The following is a 20,730-nucleotide window of genomic DNA, read 5'->3' as shown; positions in this document are numbered from 1 at the left end:
ATAAAAGTTACCCTCTTAACCATTTTTAAGTGTTCAGTTCAGTGATGTTAACCATATTTACACTAGGACTTTTTTATCTTGCAAAACGAAAACTCTGGACCCATTGAACAACTCCCTGTTTCTATCCCCTCCCCTACCCCCCTGCCCTGCCAGCTTCTGGTGCATTTGAGTTTTTTTTTTGTTTGTTTGTTTTAAAGATTTTATTTATTTATTTGACAGAGATCATAAGCAGGCAGAGAGGCAGGCAGAGAGAGAGGGGGGAAGCAGGCTCCCTGCTGAGCAGAGAACCCGATGCGGGACTTGATCCCAGGATCCTGAGATCATGACCCGAGCTGAAGGCAGAGGCCCAACCCACTGAGCCACCCAGGCGCCCGGTGCATTTGAGTTTTATTGCTGTAAATGTTTTTTAAGAATCATATTTGTCTCACATTCTGTAGTACTCATCTCAGAATGCCTTCAGACCACTTGATTTTGGGTATTGGGCTGGAAAGGATTTTGAGATGGCTTAATATTTTTAAGTACAAAAAAGTAGAACAGAGCATTTTCTCAGGTGGGGGAGATTTGTAAACTTTATTTATTTATTTTTTTAAAAAGACTTTGTTTTTAGGGGTGCCTGGGTGGCTCAGTGGGTTAAGCCACTGCCTTCGGCTCAGGTCATGATCTCAGGGTCCTGGGATCGAGTCCCGCATCGGGCTCTCTGCTCAGCAGGGAGCCTGCTTCCTCCTCTCCTCTCTCTGCCTGCCTCTCTGCCTACTTGTGATCTCTCTCTGTCAAATAAATAAATAAAAAATCTTAAAAAAAAAAAAAAAGACTTTGTTTTTATTTATTTGACAGAGACCACAAGTAGGCAGAGAGGCAGGCAGAGAGGAGGAAGCAGGTTGCCCGCTGAGCAGAGAGCCCTACTTGGGGCTCGATCCCAAAATCCTGGGATCATGACCCGAGCCGAAGGCAGAGGCTTTAACCCACTGAGCCACCCAGGCCCCTCGATTTGTAAACTTTTATTTGCAGTTTCCCAGTTTATCCTAGGCTTGGGATTCCTGTAGTGTTGCAGAACTAACCTTATAGAATTCAGTTTTTAGAATGTCCTTTGAACCTTCAGAAATTTTTTTTTGTTTGTTTTATGTGGGGAGTTGCTGTGGGAAGTAAAGTTCATTTTTATTCAAACACTACTGAGCACATGCACAAGTCATACTGTGAGTGGGCCTGGAATAGTTCCATAGATCCCTCTGAGGTCCTGCCATCTCTGCCATTACTGTCGATGTAAGGGAGACAGCCAGAGTTATTCTTGTCTTTATTAACTGGAGGATGGTGGAGCTGCATGAGATGCTCCTTTGTGTCACATTATGGGACAGAGAAGGATTTGGCAAGGATTTTTCAGATAACATTTTATTTGGAGCTATAGCAGGAACTTGATGCTCCAGAGTTGTAATTATGCAATTAACTTTCACATTGAGGCTGGAAGTGGTCAGGTTTAGTCAACTGTTAGTCCAGAGAAACTCATTTTTCTAGTTTCTTTTTTATTGTGGTAAAATGTATCATCTTAACCATTTTTTAAAAAAGATTTTATTTATTTATTTGACAGAGATCACACTTAGGCAGAGGGGCAGGCAGGGGGTGGTGGGAAGCAGGCCCCCCACCAAGCAGGGATCCTGATGTGGGGCTTGATCCCAGGACTCTGGAATCAAGAAGTATCTCTAAATCCGAGAATGATTTAGAGAAGTATCTATAAATCAGAGAATTATTTAGAGAAGTATCTCTAAATCAGGTTCTGACGTCAACATAAATGCTGAGCATGAGGATATCCACATAAATCCTATAGGGACTATAAAGAAAAGGGCAAGTAATGAAGTAGGCTGATATAGTAGGAAGTTTAAAAAAGCCTTTAAAATGAAGGAAAATATTATTGGTGTATCTGGTAGCCGCCTGGAGAGCTTGGGTACCCAAACCAGGGAGAGGCAGAAAATCCTATGATGCTAACTGAGGAGCTCTTGCTCTTTAGGTTCTCTTACTGAAACTGGATTGTTTCTAACTCTGATTAGGCTTTGATGAGGCAGAGAGGTGTGAGTGATTGTGTAGGTGCTAAGGGATTCAGAGAAAGTCCCCAGACATTTCTCTTTAACTTCTCATTCAGAGAGCCTTTCTCCACATGGGAAACAGTTGCTTCTTTCTCTTTGTCGTGGTCAGCTTTGGTCTGGTCTGTTTTAAAGGATTGACTATGAAACTCTAACAACAGTCATGATACCGGGGATGAGATGATAGTGCATTGTTATTTTTGTTTAATCCTACATAAAATAAGAGCAACAGTTGACATGGTTTGTTACTCTTTTTAGTTATTTTAAGTTTTTTATTTTTTATTTTTTTAAAGATTTTATTTATTTATTTGTCATAGAGAGTGAGCACAGGCAGACAGAGTGGCAGGCAGAGGGAGAAACAGGCTCCCTGCTGAGCAAGGAGCATGGTGTGGGACTCGATTCCAGGGCTCTGGGATCATGACCTGAGCTGAAGGCAGCCGCTTAACCAACTGAGCCACACAGGTGTCCCTATTTTAAGTTTTTTATTTTTTATTTTTTTAATTAATTTATTTATTTGACAGAGAGAGCGATCACAAGTAGGCAGAGAGGCAGTCAGAGAGAGAGGAGGAAATAGGCTCCCTGCTGAGCAGAGAGCCCAATGTGGGCCTCGATCCCAGGACCCTGGGATCATGACCTGAGCTGAAGGCAGAGGCTTTAACCCACTGAGTCACCCAGGCGCCCTATTTTAAGTTTTTTAAATGAAAAAATATTTGAGTTGTTCAGAGCTTTTTTGTTCCAGTAAAACATTTGTTTTCTTTATGATTTACTGAATTTGGTCCTTGAAATCCCTCTTTCTTAATGGTTTGGAAGTAAGGATGCCCTCTGAATTTTATGACTAAAATGCATGGTATTAACAGGGAATAATTTTACAGGAATGAATTAGGGCCCAATTTGTATTTGGAGGATTATTAATTAATGGTTAAGACTATATTTTTTTTAAAAGCTGATATACTGGGGAATAGTTAACATATATGAGCTGTATGAATTTAAGGTGTGCAGTTAAGTTAAAAAAATTTTTTTAAAGCTTTTTATGTATACTCTACACATACCATGGGACTTGAACTCATAACCCTGAGAGCAAGTGTTGTATGTTCCATTGACTGAGACCCGGATTGTTAAGTTTTGCCATGTGTATGTATTCATCATCACAAACAAGTCTGTGAATATATCCATCACCCCCAAAGCTTTCCTCGTATCCGTGGCTCCTTGGCCCCCATCCCAGATAACCACTGATCTCTCTGTCACTATATGTTAGTTTTCACTTCCTAAAATTTTATGTAAATGAAATCATACAGCATGTAGTTATGCTTCTTTGACTCAGCATAAATATTTTGAGACTCATTTGTGTTTTTTAGTGCATCAGTAGTTGATTGTTCAGTGCTAGTTGTATTCCTTTGTATGGGTGTTCCACAGTTTATAAATCATTGACTTATTGATGGACATTGGTTGTTTCCAGTTTTTAACTGGTAACAAAGCTGCTATGAAAATTTGTGTACAAGTCTTTGTGTGGATGTATACTTTCATTTCTCTTTATATGGTATGCTTAACTTTGAAAGAAACTGTCGAGTTTTCCAAATACTATTTAGCATTCCCACTGGCAGTGTAGAAGAGGTCCAGTTTTTCCACATCTTTGTCAACACTTGTTATGGTCAGTCTTTTTGATTTCAGACATTCTAATAGATGTGTAGTGATGTCTTGTGGTGGTCTTGATTTGTCTGTCTCTAATGACTTGTGATGCTGGGTATCTTTTTGTGAACCTATTTGCTTTCCATATAGCGTCTTTGGTGAAGTGGCTAAATTTTTGTCCCATTTTTTTTTTTTTTAAGATTTTATTTATTTGACAGACAGAGATCATAAGTAGGCAGAGAGGCAGGCAGAGAGAGAGTGAGAGAAGGAAGCAGGCTCCCCGCTGAGCAGAGAGCCCGATGTGGGACTCGATCCCAGGACCCTGAGATCATGACCTGAGCCAAAGGCAGCGGCTTAACCCACTGAGCCACCCAGGCGTCCCTTTTGTCCCATTTTTAATTGGGTTCTGTGTTTTTTTTATTACTGAGTTTTAGAAGTTCTTTATAAATTCTGGATGTTAAGTTCTTTTTCAGCCATAGGATTTGCAGATATTTTTCCTGGTTTCTTTATTCCCTTACTAGTGACTACTGAAGAGCAAAAGCTTTTAATTTTGATAAAGTCCAAATTATAATTTTTTCTTTTGTTGATTTTTTTTTTTTGCATTACCTAAGAAATCTTTTCTTAGTTAATATCACTGATATATTCTCTGTTCTAGGAGTTTTTGTTTTAGGTTTTAGATTTAGATCCATGATCCACTTTGAGTTATTTTTAGGTATAGTAAAAGTGTGGTTTAAGGTCAGTTTTTCACATCTAGAATCCAATTGTTCTAGAATCATTTGTTGAAAAGACTATTTCCTTACTAAATTGCCTTCTGCATAGGTTGAAAATCTCCTTTTTAATGTGCTCTGTTTCTGGACTCTCTTCTGTTTCACTGATCTATTTGGCTTGATTTGATGATTATAGTTTTATAATAGAGCTTGAAGTGGGGTGGGTCCTTCAGATTTGCTCTTCTTTTTCCAGATTTTGACTCTTTGAGGACTTTCTCATTTCTAAATTAATTTTAGAATCAGCTCATCAGCTTTTACAAAAAGTCTGCTTGAGAATTTGAGATTGTATTCTATCTATAGATCGGTTGAGGAGAATGACTGCTTTAAAAAAAAAAAATTATTTATTTATTTTAGAGATAGAGAGCTCACTCTTGCAAGCAGAGGAAGGGGCAGAGGGAGAGAATATCCAAGCAGACTCCCACTGAATTCGGGTTGGGTGTGGGGCTGGATGTGGGGCTTGATTCCCATGAGAATCCACGTCCTTGAGACCAGGACCCATGAGATCGGGACCTGAGCCAAAACCAAGAGTCAGACACTTAACCGACTGAGTTGCCCAGGTGCCCTGAGGTTTTTCAGGTTGTTCTAGTGGGGGTGACGCATTTGAGGAGGGAAGAGTATATTGCAGTGTGTGTGGCTTTGGGAGATTTGGGCATGTGTTTAGCTGAATTGGGTTTGAATATGGAAAGCAGATAAATGACTAGGGAGGTTGGACTGAATTGTGGAGTATTTTTGATGTCTGGTGTTCATACCACATTTTAATATATCTTGTCTTCAGCTGCTGCATGCCTCTGACACAGCAATGGTGCCTTTTAAAATTTCTTTTCATTACTTGATACAGTCTTGTCTATAATTCACAGGTTTATTGATTAATAACATTTTCTTACTATAGTACCCTTGGTGCTTCTTTATTACTATTTGTGATTGCATTGTTTATTGTGTTCATAAAATTTTGTGTTCATAAGATTCCTTCCAAAGAAGTCAGCATACTTATGCTAATTCATTTACTGATTGTCTCAGCAGTCAGATTACCATACACAAAGAGTATCCCACTTTCTCAGGCATCCAGAATCTTGCTTCAACTTAAGGGTCATTGTGTAATCTTGTTCTGTTCTAATGAAAGGAGTACTCAGATGATATTGTTGTGGGCAGAGCCCAGGCCTGGTTCTTTGGGACATTTTTACTTCTGGCTGTCGGGGAGGAGTACCTGTGTTACTGTCCTTGAACCCACAACTGCCCACTACATGCAGAGTTGGCTCTGACACCACAAGTGCTCAACAAAACTCACATCTTTGTATCTCACTCGAGAGTTCAAATTCCACCCAGGGATTCATTGAATTTCAATCAACTAAAAACTAATGAATGGAAAAATGTCTTACTGTTCAAATTGCATCATTCTTGCTGCAGTACTTTTAATTTTCTTATGCAGACCTTTTTACTCTGGAGTTCTGGCAAGTGCCCTCTCTGCTGGAGCTCCCCAAAGGCATTGCTAGTGTCTCAGGGAGTTTGATCGAAGAGTGCATTGCCCTTTGCTGTAAACTCTCCCTGCATCCATGCATCTTCTTGCTAATGCAACTTCAGAAGAAAAGATGAAAAGTAAAGATTCTGCTAACTCCTAAAAGGTGTCTACTTAGAAGGAGATGACAGAACCAAGCAGATTTTCAGTGGCAAACATTGAATCTAGAATTAAAAGACTATGTATGTCTTTACATGCAGTCTGTACAGTTTATCTGGTTTTACTGTTTTGGAGTAGACACACAATATGACATTAGTTTCAAGTGTACAACATAATCATCCAATTTCTTTATATGTTGTGCTGTGCTCCCCCAAAGTGTAGTTACCATCTGTCACTGTACAAAGCCATTACAAGATCATTGGCTATATGCTGTGCTTTTTCAATTCTACACTGTTTGTTTCCAAATTATGGTCTTTTATTAAATACTGAGAAGTTATAAAATAAGTGAAAAATAAGCATAAGATATACAGAATAATAGGATAATGTGTATCCATATAACAACCACCCAGTGTAGGAAGAAAGTTGTCATTGCTGTTGAAGATCTATGTTCTTGTTTGTAATCTTCTTTTCCCTTTCACAGGTAACCTGAGTTTTGTATTTTCCTTATACTTGAATCACATCCTTTGTATCCTTAAACTGTTAATTTAATTTTGGATGTTTTTGAAATTTGTAGAATGGAATCACACTGCAGACATTTTTTAGTGATTTGCTTCTCCTTGGAACATTATGCTTTAGTCACTTTTTTTTTTTTTTTAAAGATTTTATTTATTTATTTGACAGAGAGAGATTACAAGTAGGCAGAGAGGCAGGCAGAGAGAGAGAGGAGGAAGCAGGCTCCCCGCTGAGCAGAGAGCCCGATGCGGGCCTCGATCCCAGGACCCTGGGATCATGACCTGAGCCGAAGGCAGCGGCCTAACACACTGAGCCACCCAGGCGCCCCAAGTCACTTTTTTTTTTTAAGGATTTTATTTATTTGACAGAGAGACACAGCAAAAGAGGGAACACAAGCAGGGGGAGAGAGAGAGAGAGATTGAGAGAGAGAGAGAGAAGCAGGCTTCCTGCTGAGTAGGGAGCCTAGGATCATGACCTGAGCCAAAGGCAGATGCTTAATGACTGAGCCATCCAGGTGCCCCTGCTTTGGTCACATTTTGCTAATAATGAATCCTGGCCTGTTTGTACATAAATTTATTTCTTAACAATTTTCCTCACTGTTCTCATAAAGAATAAGATTCATATATTTATGCCTTTTAGAAATGAAAAAAAGACAATGCTTTCTGACTGGACATGAATAAAACAGTTTCCTTTAAGGCCTTCTATCTCCATGTACTCCAGAGCCCATCTCTCAGGGCCATACATTAATGAGTGGGCAGAAGTCCTTAAAGTGGCTCATTTTTGCTGTCTTTTCTCTTCTGCTTTACTTTGGGCAGTCTGGACACTCCCCATTCCTTAAATAGGTATGGTTTCGGGGTTCTTTATTCTGACTGCACATAAGAATAATATCCTGCCTACCAAAGACTGGCCAATTAAATTTGAGTGTTTCTTTTTGTGACTGTTCCTATCTTTTGCCTGTTCTTTTTGTTTGTTTGTTTAACTTTGTTTTAATTGGGTTGCTTCTTTCATATTGATTTATCGGTCTTAACATCTTGACATCGTCTGTATAAAAATCCTTGCTAAGTATAAAATAATAAATTCTTTTTATTTTCAGATTTATTTATTTGAGAGAAACAGAGAGAGAGATCTAGAGCATAGAGAGAGAGGGAGAGGGAGAAGCAGACTCCTCGCAGAGCAGAGAGCCTGAGTCAGGGCTCCATCCCAGGACCCTGAGATCAGGACCTGAACCAAAGGCAGACGCTTAACCAGCTGAGCCACCCAGGTGCCCCTAACTCCTTGAATTGTTATATGTTGCAGATATTTTCTCTGTTATTCTCTGATAATGTTTTGTCTTTATTTATGACTTCTTTGATATACAGAGGTTTTTAATTTTTAAAAGATTTTATTTATTTGTTTGACAGATAGAGATCACAAGTAGCCAGAGAGGCAGGCAGAGAGAGAGGAGGAAGCAGGCTCCCTGCTGAGCAGAGAGCCTGATGTGGGGCTTGATCCCAGGACCCTGAGATCATCACCTGAGCCAAAAGCAGAGGCTTTAACCCACTGAGCCACCCAGGCACCCCGAGGTTTTTAATTTTTAAAATTTGAATCTTTTTATCTATGGTCCCTGTTTTTTTTTTTAAACTAAGAAGACTTTTTAAAAAAAAAAATTTATTTATTTATTTATTTATTTGACAGAGATCACAAGTAGGCAGAGAGGCAGGCAGAGAGAGAGAGGGAAGCAGATTCTCTGCTTGGCAGGGGCCCGATCCCCTGATCCTGGGATCATGACCTGAGCCGAAGGCAGAGGCTTAACCCACTGAGCCACCCAGGCGCCCCTAAGAAGACTTTCTTTACCCATTTATTTTAAGCAATTTCCCCCAATATTTTCTCTTAATATATTTATAATTTTACTTCTAACATTTAGCACTTTAAGTGTACTACAGTCTTATTTTTTATGTATAGTAGTAAAGATCTATTTTTCTCTAAATAGCCAGTTGTCTCATTATCTTGATTGATTTATTGATTGAAATGAACAGAACCTCAAGATTTTATTGTGTTCATGATAAAACAAAATAGGAAGCTTAGAACTGGATCAGTTTTTCTTTCTTTTATCTCCCCCAAGGTCAAAATGCTTGCATCTCTTAATAGCGAGCATTCTCTTAGATCTGTAGTTGGGCTCAACAGAGTCAAGCCTTAGCACCATCTTCTTTAGCCTTTCTCTAGAAAATGGGCTAGTGTGCTCAACATAACCACTCTGCATCCTCTCATAATTTGGCTTTCTCTGGGCATAAAAAGAATCTTTGCCTGCCTTCCTTCCTCCCTCCCTCCCTCCCTCCTTCCTCTCCCTCTCTCTAAAGATTTATGTATTTATTTGAGAGAGAGCGCAAGTGTACACATGCATGGGAGGAAGGGGAGAGGGAGAGAGAGAGAATCCAAGTTGACTCTGTGTTGATCATGGAGCCCAATATGGGACTCAGATCATGACTTGAGTGGAAATCAAGAGCCTGTCACCTAATTGACTGAATCACTCAGGTGCCCTGAAGGAGAATCTTTGCCTTTCTTACACGTTGTATCACTTTGCAGGGTTGGTGCTTGCCACACTTCTTGCAGAAAGTCTGGCAGGTTTTAGGAACCTGAGTGATCTTCCCCCACTGATTTGAATATAAGTTTTTAAAATTTTCTAAGTCTCTTTCTAGGACTGTTTTCTTCTTATACATCTTTGCCTATTTCAAGTAAATGTCATACTCCTTTTTAAAAATTATTTTAAAAAATTTAATTCTACAATATAGTGATTTAGTAATTCTGTATATTACTCAGTGTTCATCAAGGTGATGTATTGAATTTCATACTCTTAATAACCATTATTTCATAGTATGTTTTTCAGTCTGATAGAGCAAATCTTTTCTTGTTACTCTTTTCTTTGCAACCATTTTCCATCATTCTGGACATTTTTCTCTTCCATTTGGACTTAAAATTATTTTTTACTGCTTGAAATTCACATATCATAAAATTTAGCAATTCAGTGGCATTTAGTATACTCACAGTGTTGTGCAATCATTACCTCTAATTCCAAAAGAAAGCTCCATACCTATTCAGTAGTTGCTCTCTACTCTTCCCTTTCCCTGTCCTCTGGTCTTCCCTCTCCCTGTCCTCTGGCAACCACCTATCTGTTACGTCTCTGTGCATTTACCTATTCTGGATGTTCATATACATGGAATCATATGTGATCTTGTGTCTGTCTGGCTTCCTTCACTTTGTATAGGTTTCTAAGATTCTTGTTGTAGCATGGGTTCATTTCTTCAGATACACGCATTATTTACAGCTAAAAAAGATTTCATTTTGTGTATATGCCACAATTGATTTATTCATTGATGGACATTTTGGTTGTTTCCGCCTTTTGGCTATTATGAATAGTTCTGCTATGAACATGTGTGTGTAAGTATTTGTTTGGATAATTATTTTCAACTCTTTTGGGCATATGCCTAGAATTAGAGTTGCTGGGTCATATGGTAATTTCACATTTAACTTTCTGAGGAACTTACAGACTGTTTTACATTGTGGCTGAACCATTTTACGTATTTACCAGGAATTTATGAAAGTTCCACTTTCTCCACATCTTTGCCAATATTTGTTATTTTCTGGTTTGTGTTTTGTTTTGTTATAGCCTTCTGAGTGAGTGTGGGGGGAACTTTACTGTGGTTTTGATTTACATTTTTTTGATGGCTAATCATGTTGGGCATGTTTTCATGAATTTATTGGCCATGAATATATCTTCTTTGGAATAATGTCTGTTTCCATCCTTTGCCTTTTTTCTTCCATTTGATTGTTAAGATGAGATTGTCAATTTCTATAAAAAAGTCATGATCTGAATTTAATTGTGAATACATTGTAAGTTTTTGATTAATTTACAGCTGATATCTTTATACTATTGGCTCTTTCTGGTCAAGAGCAGGGTTTCTTTTTTTGTTTAGGTCTTCTGTGTTTTTAAAAATAATTTAAAAATTTAATTTAGATCTTATATTAGTCTTACTAATTTTATCCCCAGCCATTTTGTGATTTTGGCTACTACTTCGAATTTATCTTTCTCTGTCATATTTTTAGATGATTATGGGCATATAGGAATGTTAGTGATAACTTATTTATTGATTTGAGATCTAATCTTTCTGCATTCTTGCTGCAATCATGAGTCTTAATAATTTGTGAGTATATCCTTCGAGATTTTTCTGGATAGACAGCCATATTACCTGTAAATACTGAAAACCTCATCTCTTTTCCAATATTTCTTCTTCTTTCTACTAACTTTTGATTACATCCACTAGGACCTCTGTGGCACAGTGTTGAGTTGTTGGTGGTATCCTGTCTATAACATTACCTCATTAAATATAATGTTTATTGTTTCTGACTTCTTTTTAAGATTTTTTGATTTTAGGGTCCTGGGATCGAGTTCCACGTTGGGCTCCTTGCTCCGCTGGGAGCCTGCTTCTCCCTCTGCCTCTACCTGCCACTCTGCCTGCCTGTACTCTCTCTATCTCTCTGACAAATAATAAAATCTTAAAAAAAAAAAGGATTTTTTGATGTTATTTGTTTATTTATTCATTAGTGAGAGAAGGCACGAGTTGGGGGGAAGGACAGAGAGAGGGAGAAGCTGAGCAGGGAACCTGATGAGGGGCTCAGTCCCAGGACTCTGGGATCATAACCTTAGGTGAAGGCAGTTGCTTAGCCGGCTGAGCCACCCAGGTGCTTTGACTTATTTTATTTTATTTTTTTTAGTTAAGGAAGTTTTGCACTATTCCTTTATTTGCTAAGGTGCTTTTTTAAAAATGCTGTTTAATACTAACTGATGTTAAACTATAATGTTCTTTTCTTAGGCATTTATTAAGTAGTCCACCTCCCCTTGTTACTATGCAGTAAATCATATTAATAGCTAGATTCTCTTAGAATGTATCTGGAGCATGATCTTCCATATGCTGTTGGGATTCAGTTTATTAATATTTTATTTAGGATTTTTGCATCCGTGTTCATAAGTGAGATTGTCCTGTATTATTACTTAATAATAATTAAGTAATTAATTATTAATTTGGGTTTCTTTCTTTGGGTTTGAAATTTAGAATACAGTTGACATTTAGCATGTTATGGAGTTTTTCTTCTTTTTCTTATTTCTTATTTATTTATTTATTTGAGAGAGAGCATGGGGAGAAAGAGAGCACAGGGAGAGGGGAGGGAAGCAGGCCCCTGCTGAGCAGGGAGCCTGACAGGGGCCTTGATCCCAGGACTCTGGGATCATGACCTGAACTGAAGGCAGACACTTAACCAACTGAGCCACCCAGGCGCCCCTTATCTTTGCTTCTTAACTGGTATTTCTTGTATATTGAAGACCTGGAGCTTAGCAGAAACACTTCTTTCTGTGGAGTGAAAAACTGTAGGCTTTCACATAGGATATGTGGCACATGGCGTCCCCTGGAAGACATGGATTAGGCTGATAGTGGTTTAGAAGTGGCTGGAACTTGAAATGGGGGCTACTATGGGAGGCCCTGCCTAAAAATGGATGGATTAATGTAGGTCTGCTCTAGAGTGAGCAACCCTGACTGAGAACTGAGAATTCCTGGGAGAGGGAGGCCTCATGAAGCACAGAGGTGGTCCTGAGGGCTGCCCGAGAAGGCACACGGAATCTCTTGGAACTGATTAAAGGGATTCTGGCTCCTAGCAGGATGGAGATTCTGAGCTGGAAGGAACCTTAGATCCTCATCCCTTACAACTGACTTAGACTCGTGAAAAGTATTTGAGGCCTTGGGGGAATGGAAAACATTTTTGAATCTACTTTCTAGCTCTTGGCTTCGGAAGTAAAGGATAGACTAGAGACCGAGACGCAGCAAATCAGAGAACAAATACGATGCTCAGTGGGGAGAATTGGAGAATCTTTGGAGAAGCTTATTAGAGCCACATAGTCATTATATTCCTGGGACAGTTCTTAAATATTTAAAAAATAGTTATATGATTTAGGTAAAGAGTAAAAATAGAATCAAGTTCTTTGTTACCCAGCTTTCTAGTTGAGTATCAGTGGGATATAAGAAAAAGGCTGTTAATTTTTATGTATTGTGTTTGGATATTGGATACTACTGAACTCATTCTGATACTTTTTCACTTGATTATATTGGAGTTTCTAGGAAGCAAGAATTTCATTTATCATTGATTGTTTTGCCTCTTCTCTAAAGTTCATATGGTCTTGTTTATAGCAATAACTAGTACCTTTAGAATGATATTAAATGACACCGTAATAGCTGGCATCCTTTTCTTGTGCTTGAAGTTAGTAGGAATGCTTCTAGAGCTTCATGATTGTAAGTTATTTTCTGATGCTGTTTTTTGTTTTAACTTTTTTCCTTTTTAAACTTTATTTTTAAATTAAGCTTTTTACTGTGAGATACTTGGAGAGTCACATGCAGTTGTAAGAAACAAGAGAAAGATCCTGTGGATACTTTACCCTGTTTCCTCTTGTGTAACTGTAATATTACAACTAGGAAATTGATGTCAGTTCAATTACCCATCTTATTTTGATTTCATCAGTTTTAGTTGTACCGGGGTGTGTGTGTGTGTATATATATCTCTATCACCTGTAGATTTGTGTGACCACCAGTGCGATCAAGATATAAAATAGGTTCTGTCCAAGAATCTCTTGGGCTCCCCTTTCCCAGCTATAGCCGTTTCCCTCCCTCTCTGCCTTCTTAACCCTTTGCAACCAAGACACTCTCCTAAGTCTAATTTGTCATTTCAAGAGTACTACAAATGGAAGCATACAGTACATAGCCTTTGAGATTGCTTCACTCCACATAATTCCCTTGCAGTTCCTCCAGGTTTACTGTATGTATCAATAGTTCGCTCTGTTTAGCCTGGGTAGTATTCCATGGCTAGAGTGTACCACAGCCTGTTTTACTATTTATCTGCTGAGGGGCACCTCTGAGGTGTTTTCAGTTTTTGGCTATGATGAGTGAAGTTTTGTCAGTTGATCAGTAATGCATCTTTTAGCATCTTTCCCCCTCTAGTGCAGGATCTAGTCTAGGGTCACACATGGCATTTAGTTTGTCCTGTTTCCTTTGTCCTCTTTAATCTGGAAAAGCCTTTGTCTTTTGTAACATTGTAACATTGATATTTTTGAAGAATAGAATCCTCTTTTTTTAAAAGGATGTTCCTCATTTGGTTTGTTTGATGTTTCCTCATGATTAAATTCAAGTTATGTATTATTCTTGGCTTGAATACTACATAAGACATGTTCTTTTCTTGAGAAATTAATCTTATTGCATTAGAAAAATTCTTTTGAGTTCTAGTTTACTAAGAAGTCTTAATTCAGAATGGGTGTTGGGTGCACATTAATTAGAGCTTGGAGTCGAGGCCATTGGCTGGCCGGTGGACTCCCAAGTAGTGTAGGTAGCATGCGACACAAGTGATGAGGGGCTCTTGCTCAGTGAATGCAGTTTGGTAGTAAACCTTGCAACAAGTGGAAAAAAAAAGATGCCTTTTGGCTTCTATCTTCATGATGATTTGGTTCCATTCCGTTAATTTACTAACCTAATGAATATGTTAACAGATCTCTACCATGGGTTCATGTTTTATAATTGTTAAAATTTAATGTTAGAGTTAGTAATTTATTTTTTATATTGGATTTTGCATTTTTGTTTATAATAAAAACTCTTCTGTAGTTCTGCGTGTGGAAGAGTGTGTGTGTGTTTGTGTGTGTTCTATCTTTGTCAGATTTGGTATTGGAGTTGTTTAGCCACATAGAATATATTGAAAAGTTTCCATAACATTGAAATTACCTGTCTCTGAAACCTTCTCGGCCTGGTGCAATTTGTGGGGAGTGTGTGGATCTTTGGCAGTGTTTTCTGGTTTCTTCTCTGATTAAAGATGTATTTAAGTTTTAACATTTTTTAAAAGTTTTGTCCCTCTGCTACTTTCCATTGCTCTTAGAATAAAGACACAGGCTCTGCATTTGGGGTCATGTACTCCTCACCCTCCTATGTGTTGTTACCATTCTTTTATTTCTTCAACTGCTAGAGCTGGAAACCTCTTGAGTCTGAGATTTCCCCTCCTTTTTTTTTTGTTAGGATTTTATTTCCTTATTTGATAGAGACTTTGAGAGGGAACACAAGCGGGGGAGTGGGAGAGGGAGAAGCAGGCTTCCTGCTGAGCAGGGAGCCCGATGTAGGACTGGATCCCAGAACCCTGGGATCATGACCTGAGCTGAAGGAGGATGCTTAACAACTGAGCCACCCAGGCGCCCCAATTTCCCTTCTTGTTATGCTCATACCAAGTCTTACCAATTCTGTTCTTAATTTGTATTTTGAACCTGTTTTATTTTTTCCATCCTTATTGCCACCTGGATTCTTCCAGTCGTTTTACACGTTTTTCAGTCCCCAGTCTCTCCTTCCAAATCAGCCTCTGAACCGCAGCCGCAGTGTTCACAGTGACATACAGATCTGATCATGTTAGGTCCCTGCACAGAATTCTTTGGTGATTCCAGGGCAGAGCTTTGCCTAAGTTGTTCCTCCTCCTTCTTTCCTCCTTCTCCTTTTCTTCTCCTCCTCCTCCTTCTTAAAAGATTTTATTTATTTATTTGACAGCGAGAGAGAGATCACAAGTAGGCAGAGAGGCAGGCCAGGGGGGTGGGGAAGCAGGCTTCCCGCTGAGGAGAGAGCCCAATGTGGGGCTTGACTCCAGGACCCTGGGATCCTGACCTGAGTGGAAGGCAGAGGCGTACTCCCTGAGCCACCCAGGTGCTCCATCCCAGTTCTTCCATCGCTCCCCAGCAGTCTATCCGTACCTCACTACCCAGAGTTGCTTTGCCCATGCTTGTCGCTGTTTGCTCTGACCCTCTTCTGGCCTCTTCATCTTTGAGCGCTTCTCACAAGCCTTCCTCTGCGAAGCCCTCCCTGAGGGGACCTCTTCACCAACAGAGTTTACTAGTTCCTCTCCGTGCAGCCACCTTACTTTTGCTCTTTTGTGACTATAGTTCTCTTTTTTTGGCACTATTTTTCACATGTCTTTTTCTGTTATATCCTGTGAGCTTTTTAAGGGCAAAAACTTTGCATATTGTGTTAGTACTGTGCTTGGCTCCATAGATTCTTAGATATTTGTCGAATGAGTACAAGCTGAAGTCAGAGGCTTGCGAGAAAACTAATCTGATTGAAGCAGAAGGTTATAATAGGAGTAGGGAAGACAATAAGCCCGGATGGGCCAACAGATTATGAAGCAACTGAAATGTTTGGCTAAGGAGTTTGGACTCTGTCTTTAGTTAGCAAGACGAGTAGAGGAAGGAGGCAAGAGGAGGCAAGGTCATTTTTTCATTGTTACGTTATAGAGACTGATTAAAGTACTACCATCATGGTATTTTTATTTTTTGGTCTTTTTAGTGTGGGTGCTGGTTCTTCAATAAATAAATAAATAAATAAATAAATAAATAAAATTTGCTGCTAGGGCGCCTGGGTGGCTTAGTTGGTTGAGTGTCTGACTCTTGGTTCCAGCTCAGGTCATGGTCTCAGGGTTGTGGGATTGAGCCCCATGTCCGGCTCTTTACTGAACTGAATGTGGAGCCTGCTAGGAATCCTCTCTCTCCTCTCCCTCTGCCCCCTCTGTCCACCCCCTCATGCTATCTCTCTCTTAAAAATAAAAATTAAAAAAAAAAAAAAAAAAAAGACTGCTGCAAATATAAGAAGTAAATGACCTTATGTTAATAATAGCAAATGCTTTTTGAGTGCTTAATATCTGCCAGGCACTCTTGTGAGAACTTATATTACCTCATTTAGTACTCCTGATAGCTCTATGAGATAGGTTTTTTTAAGGCCCATTTTAGATGGTAAAACTGAGTCACAGAGACGTGAAGTAACATGTCCAGTGCCACAGCCTTTAAGTGGCAGAACTAAGATTCAAACATGGGCATTTTGGCTACAGAAGCCTTTTAACTACTAAGCTCTGCTCTCTTCCATTAATCTTATAGCTTAGTGGGTAGCACCCAGCCTTCCAGAAACTGGCCTTTTAATCTTGAACTAAGATCCAGTGAAACCATTTTCTGTGTTAGTAGACATGAGCTAGTATTATTTGACTTCTCTTCTAGTAGATAATTCTACTAGAATTAGTAGAATATGTAGTGGCTTCAAATGTTCATCTGTTGCCTCAAGTGGGAGCTAAAATAGAGCCTGTTCTGCATCCGATTAGCATTTGGGGTACTTTTTGAAAGTGTTAAATATTTGAAATGAAGTTTAAATGCCACCAGAGGTTGTCTTAGCAAATTAGAAATGAGAGCTTAGAGGAAACCCTGGTAAGTTAGTTGCCTGGCCCTTGTCATTCAGATCAGGTAAGGATTGTTTCTTCCAGCATGTTCTTCAGTGCTTGGTCCAGTCTTTGTTAATTGTCTCAAAGAAATAGCTCTGCTATCCCTGAAGGAAGGCGGTTTTCTAATCTCTCATCTGTCTGAGAGTTTTTCTTTGTAATTAGATGTGGAGATTAAAATTGCTTTATTCTAAGTTTCTTTCAAGGTCACTACCATCTGAAGAAGTACAGAATACATGAATCTGGGTTTGCCAAGATTACAGTTGCTGTGGGATTTATAACTTTGGATTTCCTCACATCTGGATAGTGAAATTTGTACAAAGCCTCTATATGAATATAAGCCTATATTTTTGGTGCACCTAGAGGTAGTAAGATCTTAGTGATGTAGCTTCCCGATAAATGACATATTGAACATGGGCAGACTGAAGTTTTCAAATAATCTGAAGATTCTGAACTTTGCTGTGGAGTCAGTACCCTATACTCTGCTTTTTTGCTCAGAAGTCTGTATCAACACTGGGAAACTGGAGGTCTGGAGTGGAAGTGGAGGACCAGCTTATTTCCTGGGGGCCTCTAGACCTCATGTTTGTTTTGTCTCCCTGAGAAGCAGGGATTCTGGTGCTGCTGTTTTGAGTTCTGCTTTTGAAGCATCAAGGAGAAGAAATGCTGTAGGCCTTAGTTGAATTTCAGTGTTCTTCAAATTCTTTTGGTTATTTGCTTCCTTGGGTTGTCCTATTTTTCTGCTCTCTACCTGAAGTTATTAACTGTTACATCTGTAGTAATGCGCTTGTGGGTGATAGAGGTTTCCATCTGGGAAATGTAGAATTTTGAAAAGCCACAAACCCTAGAGTCACCATCTTTCAAACTCACCCATACTGAATGGTGTGAATGTGAACCATATTTTCTCTACAGAAAGGAGGGTTAGCATCAGTTTGTCTTGGGAGGCCTTTCTCAGGGCCTCAGCTGACAGACCAGATTCAAAATTGACAAGTTGGCCTAGGGGTCATTAAAGTTTCCCCATCTTTCCATCCGTGGTCTGGATTTAGTCTTCATCTTTTTGCCTTTTGGAATTTGGGGTCCTGCATTCCTCCAGATGCCATGAATAATGCTAGCAATCTTCATTGTCATTTTTGAGGGGACAGTACAACTGCTTGTGACTTGGCCTGTCTTCCCCCAGGGGGTGTCTGCAATGCACGACAAGCACCTGGTGTTGTAGGCCTGACCATGATCCTTAGTGAGGACTTACCATAGATAGACAATTCCAGATGTCTGTGGCTACAGCCCTGAGAGTTGGCATTAGTGTAGCAACATTTTCCCAAGAAGAAAGTCATGGGGCGCCTGGGTGGCTCAGTGGGTTAAGCTTCTGCCTTTGGCTTGGGTCATGATCTCAGGGTCCTGGGATCGAGCCCCGCATTGGGCTTTCTGCTCTCTCTCTCCCTGCTTGTGATCTCTCTCTCTGTGTCAAATAAATAAAATCTAAAAAAAAAAAAGAAAAAGAAAAAGAAAAAAAAAGAAGAAAGTCATGATGTAACTGACAGATTTTTAAAAATAAAGAACTAACAAAAATAAAATAAAGAACTAACACAGAAGCCAGGTTGGTAATAATCTCTTGTATAAAATGAAAAACAATAGTTTTCATGAAGACTGAAATTTTATTTGATATAATATGAACCTAGGGGAAGCTACTTTCAGTTCTTGTGTATTTTAGACATTTTGTTCATTTGATTTTAGATTCTGAAAGTTTTAGACATTTTTGTAAATTGCCATGATAAAATCGGACATGTGGGTAAGCTTTGCAACTCTTTTCTTTGTCTTACTAATTTTGAGATTAGTGTTTGTGGGTGGATAATGGCTTTGATTACCATTTAAATTATACATATGGCTGGTGGATGAATTATTTTCTCAGCTTTATTATTAAGTAGCTGTTCTGTATCACAGCATGAAATTTGGATTATACCTGTATGATTACCTTGTTCCAGAAAATTTATGCTTTATGTAAGTAAAAGCCTTCAAGGATAACAGTAGTTATCACTGAATTGTATGCTGAATAGAATATTTTGCCATTTATGATCTGTAATTTAGAGTTTTGTGGTTTTTTTAATGTTTTTTTTATTTTTTTATTTTTTATTTTTTATTTTTTAAGATTTTATTTATTTATTTGACAGAAAGAGATCACAAGTAGGCAGAGAGGCAGGCAGAGAGAGAGGAGGAAGCAGGCTCCCTGCTGAGCAGAGAGCCCGATTCGGGACTCGATCCCAGGACCCTGAGATCATGACCTGAGCAGAAGGCAGCGGCTTAACCCACTGAGCCACCCAGGCGCCCCTGTGTTTTTATTTTAAATATTTTATTTATTTATTTGACAGAGATCACAAGTAGGCAGAGAGGCAGGCAGAGAGAGAGGGGCAAGCAGGCTCCCCACTGAGCAGGGAGCCCGATGCAGGACTTGATTCCAGGACCCTGGGATCATGACCTGAGCCAAAGGCAGAGGCTTTAACCCACTGAGCCACCCAGGCGCCCCTTGTAACTTAGAGTTCTTAAAAGGGAATTTAAAAGTCTTCCCATGTGCTTCAGTATAATTTAGTATGTATATGTGTATATGGGGGATCTGAAGCCTGTGTGTATGTGTGTGTGCGTGCAGGAGTAGATGAAATAACATTGGCTGTTTATCGGTAATTATTGAATCTGAGTGATGAGCATGCATTTATTATGTCATTCTTTTTACTTAGCAAGTGTATTTACATTTCCAAGATGAAAAGATAAAAGAATCTCCCCAAAAAGTAATGAAGAAAAGTGGAAAGATTGCAGGCAGACTTTATTTGATAGCATGGATTAGGAGTTCATGCAATTCATATCATGATTTCTAATACCTTCTGGAGTGGCTTTTTCAGTGCTGCTGAAATAAATGCCTTGAATTATGTCAGGAGAGAGAATATTATTTTTTCTGTGTTTGCCCAAGTTTGCTGATCATGGCAGAGATATTCCAGAATGACTGACTGCTCACACATTATGAAAACAAAACCCTGTATGTTTTTGAGATGCTTTCTTTTGCTATTTGGTGCTGATCATGAATTCTGATACCAATGTGTACCTTCCACTGCTTAAACAGATTCTGATTTCTAGTAAAAAAAAAAAAAAGAACTCTTTATTTGGTCCCTGTTCTTTGAGTTCCTTTCTCACTGGATAAAAAGATATTTCTTCTTATTTCTAAAGGTACTTGTGTTTGATCCAAGCCTTTAGCTACTGTTTTCTAAAATTTGTCTCTGAAGTTTGCATATATGTCCCAAAAGAGAGAATAAATTTCAGGGGGTTGAAAGTGATAATTAGTATGAAAGTCTTTAAAGCATAATCTTATTTGTAATCTTATTTGTTCCAATTTGGTAATTCTGTAGATGACTTTAATAAAATATGGGAGAGAAACATGAGGTTGAATTTGTAACAAGTTTATAACATAAACATGAGTATTAAAATATGGGAGAGAAACCTGAGATTGAATTTATAACATAATCCTGTATAAATTACACTAACAAATGAAGCTGTTTGCTGAAAAAATGAAGCAGTTTCTACCTCATAATATTTTGGGCCAAGCTTATTTGGTGGCAAAGCTTGTATTTCAGAAGAACCTGGGTTGATATCTTTTGATTTTGGTTTTGCATGCTGCCTGATTTCTGAAATCTTATATTTGTGTGTCATTTATGACCAGAACTCTGGTACTTCAGTGAGGTTAAGATGATTCTGTCTTTATTAGGCAGGGAGATGATATTTAGATCCATTGTACTTCTTGCCTTGACTGATGTACTCCTATATATTGTCAAGATGTGAGGGGTGCCTGGGTGGCTCAGTGGGTTAA

General features: G+C 38.9%; 1 protein-coding gene across 2 annotated transcripts in view; it reads left to right on the top strand.

Annotated features, from left to right (window-relative positions):
- The window catches only part of DIS3L2 (DIS3 like 3'-5' exoribonuclease 2), a 359,703-nt gene that overhangs the window by 3,392 nt on the left and 335,581 nt on the right, over positions 1-20,730 (top strand). The gene's annotated exons all lie outside the window — the stretch shown is intronic.

Source organism: Mustela nivalis (genome assembly GCF_964662115.1).
Source record: "Mustela nivalis genome assembly, chromosome: 11".
NCBI classification, from domain to species: domain Eukaryota; kingdom Metazoa; phylum Chordata; class Mammalia; order Carnivora; family Mustelidae; genus Mustela; species Mustela nivalis.
The sequence above is the reverse complement of the archived record's forward strand: the minus strand, read 5'-3'. Positions and strand labels throughout refer to the sequence as shown.